An 8,269-nucleotide genomic window follows, 5' to 3' on the forward strand; every position below is an offset into this window, starting at 1 on the left:
TTACCTGTGAACATCCGCATCCCTCCGCTCCCCCCCCCTCCTCCCCGCCCCCCCCCCCACCCCTTAACTTTTCAAAGTTCTTGCCTAATACTGTCAAAATTGGCCTTCCTTCGATTTAGAAATTTAACTTTTGGATCCGGTCTATCCTTTTCCATCACTATTTTAAAACTAGAATTACCGTCACTGGTCTCAAAGTGCTCCCCCACTGACACCTCAGTCACCTGCCCTGCCTTATTTCCCACAAGGTGGTCAGGTTTTGCACCCTCGAGTCGGTACATCCACATATTGAATCAGAAAATATTCTTGTGCACATTTAACAAGTTCCTCTAGATCCAAGCCCTTAACACTATGGCAGTCCCAGTCTATCTCTGGAAAGTTAAAATTCCCTACTGTAACCACCCTATTGTTCTTACAGATAATGGAGATCACTTTATAAATTTGTTTCTCAATTTCCTGCTAAATACTGCAGGGTCTTTTGTAAAATTAAGTAATTAAATTGAGAGGAATTGGTTATTTCCAAAAGGATTATTTGTGATGCACAAAAACAAAGTTGCTGGAAAAGCTCAGCAGGTCTGGCAGCATCTGTGGAGGAGGAAACAGAGTTAACATTTCGGGTCCGGTGACCCTTCCTCAGAACTGATGGTGGCTGGGAAAAAGTCAGTTTATATGCAGAAAATAGGGAGGTGGGTGGGGTAGGGAGTAAATGATAGGACAGAACCCAAAGAGACAGAAAGACAGTTGGACAAACAAAGGAGTTGCTAACGATCAGGCTGGGAGGGTGAGTAGTTGTTAATGGGGACTGTTAGTGATTAACAATGGGGGGGTGTGTAATGGCAGGCTATGTGGTAACAAGGCTGGTGTGTGGTGTGGGGGGCTGAGACATGGCAGAGTTTAGGCCCCAAAATTATTGAACTCAGACGCCATTTCCGCCACCTCCAGCAAGATACCACCACCAGACACATATTCCCCTCCCCTCCCCTCCCTTGTCCGCCTTCCACAGGGACCATTGCCTCCAGGACACCCTGGTCCACACTTCCTTCACCCCCAACACCTCCCCACAGCCCGACAGCACCTTTCCCTGTAACCGGCGAAGATGCAACACCTGCCCATTTACCTCCCCCCTCCCCAGTATCAAAGGCCCAAACATACCTTTCAGGTGAAGCAACACTTCACCTGCACTTCCCACAATCTAGTCTACTGCATTCGCTGCTCAGAATGTTTCTCCAATGTAGAGGAGACTACAAAGTGTAGACTTGGCAACCGCCTCGCAGAACATCTACGTTCTGCTCGCAAAAAAGACCCTGAACTACCTGTTGCCTGCCACTTCAATGCACCACCCTGCTCCCTGGCCAACATCTCTGTCTCCAGCTTGCGACAGTGTTCCAGTGAAGCCCAACGCAAGCTGAAGGAACAACACCTCATTTTCCAGTTGGAGACCCTCCTGCCCTCCGGACTCAATATGGAGTTTTAGGGCCTAAACTCCCCCATGTCACAGCCCCCCACCCCACACACCAGGCCTTGTTACCACGTAGCCTGCCATTACACACCCACTGTTGTTAGTCACTAACAGTCCCCATTAACAACTACTCACCCTCTCAGCCTGATCGTTTGCAATTCCTTTGTCTGTCCAACTGTCTTTCTGTCTCTTTGGGCTCTATCCTATCGTTTACTCCCTACGCCACTCACATCCCTATTTTCTGCATATAAACTGACCTTTTCCCAGCCACCACCAGTTCTGAGGAATGGTCACCGGACCAGAAACTTTAACTCTGTTTTCTCCTTCACAGATGCTGCCAGACCTGCTGAGCTTTTCCGGCAAGAGAAGACGCTGGAGGTCTTAAAACATATGAAGTTAGATAAATTCCCAAGACCTGATCAGGTGTTTCTCAGGACTTTGTGGGAAGCTAGGGAAGTGATTGCTGGGCCCTGTCCTGAGATATTTGTATCACCAACAGTCATGGGTGAGGTGCTGGGAGACCGGAGGTTGGCTAATATGGTCCCATTACTTAAGATGGGTCAGAAGGAAAAGCCAGGGAACTACAGACCGGTGCGCCTGACATCAGTGGTGGGCACATTGTGAGGAGATTCTGAGGGACTGCACTTAGATGCAAGTCGAACGGCAGAGGCTGATGAGGGATTGTGTCTGTGTGCACGCTCGTGTGCGTATCATGTTTCACTGATGCCCTTGAGTTGTTGGAAGAGTATGACAAAGAATATTGATGACGGTAGAGCAGTAGACGCTGCGTGTATGGACTTCAGCAAAGCATTCAAAAAACGGCTCCACATGGTCGACTGGTTAGTAAGGTTAGATCACATGGGATCCAGGGAGAGCTAGCCAACTGGATACAAAATTGGCGTGAAGGTAGAAGACAGAGCATGGTAGTAGACGGTTGCTTTTTGACTGGAGGCCTGTGACCAGCAGTGTGCCACAAGGATCAGTGATGGGTCCACTGTTTTTGTTGTTTATATAAAATGATTTGGATGCGAATATAGGAGGTATGGTTAGTAAGTTTGCCGATAACACCAAAAGATGTGGTGTAGTGGACAATGAAGAAGGTTATCGCAGAGTACAACATACCTCGATCAGATGGACCAGTATGTGGCAGGTGGTGTTTAGTTTTGATAAATGTAAGATGTTGCATTTTGCTAAGGCAAACCAGAGCAGGACTTATACACTTAATGGTAGGGCCCTGGAGAGCACGACCTAACAAAGAGACAGAGGAGTATAGATACGTAGTTCCTTGAAAATGGAGTCACAGGTAAACAGGTTAATGAAGGCAGCATTTGGCATGTTTGCCTTCATTGGTCAGTGCATTGGAGTATAGAAGTTGGAAGGTCATGTTGCAGCTGTATATAACATTGGTGAGACCACTTTTGGAATACTGTGTATAATTCTGATGATCCTTCTATAGGATGGATGTTGTGAAACTTGAAACAGTGCAGACAAGATTTACGCGAATGTTGCCAGGATTGGAGGGTTTGAGCTATAGGGAGAGGTTGAATTAAGCTGGGACTATTTTCCCTGGAGCATTGGAGACTGAGGGGTGACCTGATAAAGGTTCATACAATCAGGAGGAGCATGGATAAAGGCGAACAGCCAAGGTCTTTTTCTTAGGGTAGGGGAGTCCAAAACTACAGGGCATAGGTTTAAGGTGAAAAAGGGAAAGATTTAACAAGGGCTAGAGGGGCAACACACAGGGTGTACACGTGCAAGTGTGCCCGCAAGCCTGTGCATGTGTGTGTGGAACAAGCTGCCGGAGTGAGTGTTGTGGCAGGTATAATTACTGATGCTAAAAAGGCATCTGGACAGGTATTGAATAGGAAGGTTAAGAGGGATGTGGGCCAAATGTTGGCAAATGGGACGACATCAGATTGGGGTGTCTGGTCAGCACGGACAAGTTACATTGAAGGGTCTGTTTCCATGCTGTTTGATGCAGACTCTGTAAGGGTGATCTTTTTTCGGACAGAGATGAAGAGAAAATCTTTCAGAGCATTGTCCAACTTTGAAACTCTCTGCTTCAGGAGGCAGGATCAGTGAATAATTTTATTCAGAGGTGGACTGGGCATATAATAACAAGGTGTAGCTGAAGTAACCAATTGTGTTTGAGGAGGAATTAGGTAAATACACAAGGTAAAAAAGATAGAAGACAATACTAATAGGGTTATGATGGTGTTCTTACAAACACACTCCAAATGGGCTAAAACGGTCTGTTTCTGTTCTGCACAGTATATGAGATGCTATGAACAAGCCACTGGCAATATTTTTGCACCTTTCAAGTCTCACAACACCCTTAAGCACTTTACAGCCAAGGTAGCACTTGAGGCGCAGTCACGGATGGAGCATAGAAAACAATTTGGGCACAGCACTCTCCCACAAACAGCAATGTGATGGTAACCAAATAGGCTACTTTTAGTGAAGTTTATTGAGAAATAAATACTGACCAGGACATTGGGAATAATACCTGCTCACCCTTGTTCGAGATAGAGACATTGGATCTTTTGCTTACACCGGAGGAAAACAGCTGGGTAAATCAGTTTAATATCTGATCCAAAAGATAGCCCCTCTGACAGCACAGCACTCCCACAGTTCTGAACTGGATTTCTGTGCACAAGTCTTGGAATGCTGTGTTCTTATAGGGTATCTGTAAATTGTATTGTCTGACAGAATTTCCGTGCCAATTTTTTCCCCATCCACTTACTAAATTTATCCATGATTTTTCTTGTAAATGAGCCAGAACAATTGGATTTTACCATAATACACCTCAATATGCAGCTCCCTGGGCAACTTGGTTCAGTCTTCTGAAACTGAAGCTGCCCAACTGCTGCTTTCCTCAACTTAAATAATTTACAAGACAACAGTAAATGGAAAGGAATTGATTGCAAAACATACAATTAGTATTTTCTTTAGATAATTCTCAAAGACCCTTTTATACATCGATAGTTTGCAAGTTTTCTTCCTGGAAAGTTGAACTTTATTTCTACATGTTTTCTGCATTTATATTCTATGTTTTGGTTTATTTTTCGATCTTTTAAGATGACGCCAGAATGTGGACACTATACAACACTTCTCACCTTGTTTCGTAACAAAATACATGTAACAGTAAATCAAATCAATCAATCCATTCTGATTTGGTAAAGAATCAACATTGACAATTATTTTTAATTGAAACAGGACTTGTTCACTTCTATCTTTAAAGTCTTTCACGATTAATTACTCAATATCATTTCCATCTACTTTCCAGGCCATTATAGTTTTTCTTTAAAATAAAAGATCTTTTCCAATATTAAATGATGTCTCTCCTTGAACTCACAGTGCTCCTTGTACTTTTTGTTACCTTTTTCCACCTGCATCCATATAGCCTGCAAGCAATTACATGAACATAATCACAAAACAAAATTACAGGCAAGTAATGTTAAAGAAAGCTCCTAATCCACTCAACACTCCTTCACCACACAGGACCATCTGTCATTTCCAAAGCAAACATGCACGCACCACATGTGTGCCATTTTGCATGTGCTTTCCCAGGGCTCAATGCTCACGAGAATTGGTGGAAGCAGAGACTAACAACACGTTCACAAAGTTGAGGATGTAAACTGAAGGGTTACAAGGTTACAGAGGGAATGAGAACTATGAGTTCACTACACATTTAGTGGTTATGGCCACATTGGTTTGAATGGCCTCCTTTCTGCACTGTGAACAAGTCTACATTTTTATATGGATGATAAAGCCCCAGAGTCAGCACTTGCTCCCAAGCACAACTTTAAAGCCTGATTGCTTAACACAGAGTTTAATACAAGCTCTTTTAGTTACAATGAGCAACATAGAAAACTACCGCTACGCAATAAAACTCATAGCAATTACAAGAAGCCTTACTGCAAGTTCAAATTTATCAAAGAAACGTGCCTTTTGAGATCAATTCTCCACACAGCCTGGTGTTAACAGATGGATGCATTAAATCACTCAAATAGCAAAACAACAAGACGTTTGTCTTAGTCCACTGTCCGATATCTTCCCGCTGTTCCTCCTTCACACTCCTTTGATAAATTCATCCTTATTTCATTCTAACAGAACCTCCTGTGGACATTACATGGTTTTAAAGTCGTGGCATTATATCAGCAATGCGTGCTGGGAAAAAGTGCAACATTTCATGGAAGTGCAAGCTGGACCTGTCCCTCAATCTCCAAATCACAATTCTCACCGCGACCACAAGGTCTCAGGCTTGAGTGCGTCAAAAGCCAAGTCTGACATTCTGGTGCAGTACTGAGGGTGTACCGGACTGTTGGAGGTGCTGTTCTTTTGGATGAGATGTTGAGCCGAGATCCCATCTACCTATCTGGGTGGATGAAAAAGATCCCACTATTTTGAAGAGGACCGGGTGATGTGCCTATTGTTCATTACCTATCCCTTGATCAACACTAAGATAAACAGAGCACCTGGTCATTATTACATTAGTTAATTACGTTCCCAATTTTTCAAAAAACATTGACAAAATAGCCTGTGATGTCGAGATAACCAACAAGTGCTATTTCTCAACAGACTTGCTGCATTCCAATTCAGGCAGTGCTTTTATTACTTTGCGTTGGCATCAAAGCGTTTCAATCAGACAAGTAGAATTTCATTTAACTTAAAATGGCATTCAACTACTGCTGTTGATTGACAGAGATAATTGGGGAGCAAAATTCAATAAATCAATTCCTCTTTGATACCTGTCAAACAAAAGCAAGAGATAGGGCTTTTGGTGGCAATGGTAGTGGGTTTTTCTCCCCCCAGTTTTTAATCACTCACAGGATGTGTGGATTGCTGGCTGGGCCTGCATTCATTGCCTGGCCCTGGTTGCCCTTGAGAAGTTAGCAGCGAGCTGCCTTTGTGAACCAGTGCAATCGATTTAGTGCTGATACAACAATGCCATCGGGGCAGGAGTCCAGGATAGTGCAACAGGGATTGGGGGATGACGGGGTGCACACATGAGGCAGCGAGGCAGACAGCCAGCGAATATGCAGGGGAGAATGGACTGAAGGGTCTGTTAACCTCTCTAAGTCATACAGCATGGAAAAGTGGTGAGGGAAGAAAGAAGGAAGGGAGAGAGGGAGACAGTAGAATGGGGACCCAGGAAGAGAAAGACAGTGTGGGAAGGAGAAAAATGCAGAGCGCAGAACGCTAATGGGGAGAGACAAAGGGAGAGTACAATGATGGCAGGGAGAGACACAGAAGAGTGGGAGGTAAGGAGAGAGCAGAAACAAAGCAGATAGTCCTCGAACTCAATACTTCTGAGACTGGGATCATACAGGGAAGAATGCAATAGAATAAACTGGACATGTCAATTCTCCAGTAACGTGTAGCAAAGATTTCTCTGTAGGCACCTGTTTGAATAGCAAACTCAATTATGCAAACTTAACTTCTGATTCTGCTTTAAACTGCATGTGACGACTTGAACACTCTACTTTGCAAGATCAATTGTTGCTGCATACTTGCATGGTTTCTCAGGACAAACTTAATATCACTGCCAACTGTGCAAACTTCCATCAGTTTTGTATACATTACGCAGGCATGATATGCCAGCTTCTTCAGCACTATTCGAAAGTAACAAAGCTGAATACTCATTAAAAATTGCTACATTCTCTAAAAGAAGAGAGCCATCTGACACATACAAGTTTGGGACTGTATATTTTAATATACGCATATGTCCACTCACTATTATTAAATACGAAGCTAAGATACACATGAACCTAGAATATATCTTGATGTTATGATGCTGTCAATGAAGCAGCTAGCTATTTATCCTCTCCGGCATCAACAGTCAATCAAAATTTGTACGTTCCGTACCCAAAAAAGATCTGGGCTCGCTAATGCAGTTCAAAGCTAATCCTAGGCTACTGAGCCAGAAAATAAGGAAACGTGTGGTGTATTTTGAACTAACAGCCAACTAACAAGTTTCAAGAGTCAAACTTCAGATAATTTTGAAGGCAAACCTTCACAGGACTGGTCATTTGTATCAAAATTCATATCACTGTTACCTTGTTGGAATAACATTCAGGTTTTCTGTCTCCTTAAGCCACCAAAAATCAATATTTCATTGAGATATGCATACTGTATTATTTTGTGTATAATTCCATCGTGAACATGCTTGTGTACACACAGATCTTCTGACTGAACTACTTGGTACGTATGCCATCTGTCATGATGTGCTGTTACACTTCCACCAGCAAAGAGAAAACAGGAAGTTTGACAAGGGAAATAAAAGGGAAAGAAACAGCACTTGCCATTTATAAGACAGAAACACATTCTGGTGTAGGTACTGAAGTAATGACATTTGCGAGTCGAGGTGGCAACTAATCGCTTGCAAAAATCGCTACAGTTGTGTCATATTGCTGCCTTATAATGCAGTCCAATATTGCCTGTGAAACAGCATCGAACACCTGAGTTACACCAGATACCAAACTCTTTTTAAAAAAAAACACACAAACAGAAAACCTACCTAAAATTTAAATCAGAATATGTCAGTGAAGTGCACACTTGCATCTTTATAATTTTAATGAAGCATTATCTCTACCACCACTCGCCACCCCCCCAGCCCATGTGTCAAACATTTTAAAACACAAAGAAAGCACTTTGTGCAATGCAAAATGCTCCAACTATTCTATTGAACAGGCAGCACAATTCTGTATTGCCACAGGATATCCAAGCAACTGTAACAAAAGTATTCCACATTCAATTCATGAAAGTGCATTTTGATGTTGAACTTTGAAATACCTTAAACTGTGCCCACTT

The sequence above is a fragment of the Rhincodon typus genome, chromosome 8, assembly GCF_021869965.1.
Source record: "Rhincodon typus isolate 14 chromosome 8, sRhiTyp1.1, whole genome shotgun sequence".
Classification (NCBI taxonomy): Eukaryota; Metazoa; Chordata; class Chondrichthyes; order Orectolobiformes; family Rhincodontidae; genus Rhincodon; species Rhincodon typus.